Genomic DNA, 1,981 nt, shown 5'->3' with positions numbered 1-1,981 from the left:
TCATTTTATTCTCTATCTCCTACGTCATCCAGAGAGCTCTGGCTTTCGTTGCTTCTTGTGGGAATGTACACAGACTGTACCCGAAAAACCTCCTCTTCAAAAGCCGCCCATTGCTCGATTACAGTTTTGATTCCATTTTACCAGGGCCGGATCAGTTCTCAACCCTCTGTAATTGACCCTCTTCCAATTAAGTGTTTTTACTCCAGATTACTCCTTCTCCTTTTCCATAGCTATTCTAAACCTCATGATACTCTGTTCGCGATTCCCTAAATGCTCCCCCAAGGACACTTGCTCCACATTAACTATCTCATTCCCTAGAACCAGATCCATCATTGCCTCCTAACTACAGTTGCTTCACACACTAGCTCCTCCTGCCACACTTGCCACATGCCTGCTGGATGCATCTTTATTATATTCTGTGCACTTACATATATGGCACTGATAGCATGATCTTGGAAAACCACGCATTGAACCTAGCACTGCATTTGTTGGCTGCAAGTATCCAAAGCGATGGGGGCAGAGCACATTGACAGAGGATTTAAAGAAGCTGAAGACCTCTGCTTGAAATTCTGATGTTGTTTGTCTGGTGCTTCGAGTTCCGCGTTCTGTGGTGAGGATGTATTCACTGAAGCCGAGAGACAAGGCGTTCCAAGTTGGGTTGTGCATCGCATCTGTACACAATAATGTGACTCACTCCATTCATGAAACATTTCTGATTGCCGTAATTATTTGTCTCCCAGAATAACTCATGAAGCTTCTTTTCATATTGGGAATATCAACATTGGTGACTGCCAGCTACTGAGCTCCATTACATTGTGCGTGCAAGAATGGTCAACAGGTGTGGGGGTGTAGCTCAGTGGTAGAGTATTTGACTGCAGATCAAGAGGTCTCTGGTTCGAATCCAGGCGCCCCCTTGCACATTCTAAGTGCTTCTTTTGGGGACTCAGAAAATCAGCAATCTGTCGCTGTCGTTGTTTCCATTGAGTTTGCCGCACAGATCCAGGCCATTTGACCCAACGGGACTGTGCCAGCCTTTCGGCTTCACACAAGACACCTCCCTCACGACTGCACTTGCCCACATCCGCACACTCTTCCATTCCTTTCGCCCCGTGTGTTGATCTCGTTTGCCATTTCATGTATCGATGTTATTTGCCTCAACTATTCCTTAAGGTCGCGAATTCCACATTCTTGCAACTCTTTGTTAAAGAAGTTTCCCATGAATTCTCTATTGGATTTATTAGTGACTATCTTATATTGATAACCGATAGTTTTCGAGTCCCCTCCGAGTGGAAACATTTTCTCTACGTCGACCCAATCAAAGCCTTTCATTATCCAAAGACCTCCATCATGTCAGCCATCAGCCTGTTAAATCTATCCTGACAGGTATTATCTTTCAGTTCTGGCATCATTATTATTTTCACCTTCGCCAATTCCTCGATATCCTTTTGATAATAGGGAGACCAGAAGTGTTCACAGTGCTCCAAGTGTGGTTTAACCAAGGATCTCGGACTACAGGTACACAAATCACTAAAAGTGGCGACGACATAAATAAAAACAAGCCAAGCACTGTGGTTCATTTCCAGGGGGATAGAATTGAAAAGCGGAGAAGTTATGTTAAGCATGTATAGTCTCCCTGATAAATACTGAGACAAAGTAACTATTCAATATTTCAGCCATTTCACTGTTATTACCTCTGCGTATATCTTGTGTATCCCTTGTTGGCTCTATCGCTATCCTGATGTTATTGACGTTTCAGTGGAAGAATTGACTATTTCTTGATAATTTAATTTTGTATTTCCTTTCTGCTTTCCTGATTGCTTGTTGACATCCTTCCTAACGTCTTCATTTTCCCCTTTATCATCCTTTCCTTTATTGTCCATGTAGTTAGAATATGCATTTGTTCAATTTCAATTTTACCCTTATCTCTTTATTCATCCACAATGTTTCATTATTGACTATTTGTTGTTTTCTTTAGAGGAAT

At 42.3% G+C, this 1,981-nt stretch overlaps 1 non-coding gene across 1 annotated transcript; it reads left to right on the top strand.

Moving 5' to 3' along the window:
- Nucleotides 1–842: 842 nt before the first annotated feature.
- On the top strand, nt 843–914 carry trnac-gca (transfer RNA cysteine (anticodon GCA)). The gene has a single exon. It is a non-coding gene; the product is annotated as a tRNA-Cys (tRNA).
- Nucleotides 915–1,981: the final 1,067 nt, after the last annotated feature.

This window comes from Heptranchias perlo, chromosome 20 (genome assembly GCF_035084215.1).
Source record: "Heptranchias perlo isolate sHepPer1 chromosome 20, sHepPer1.hap1, whole genome shotgun sequence".
NCBI classification, from domain to species: Eukaryota; Metazoa; Chordata; class Chondrichthyes; order Hexanchiformes; family Hexanchidae; genus Heptranchias; species Heptranchias perlo.
Note: the sequence above shows the minus strand (reverse complement) of the source record. Positions and strands in the feature narration are given on the sequence as shown.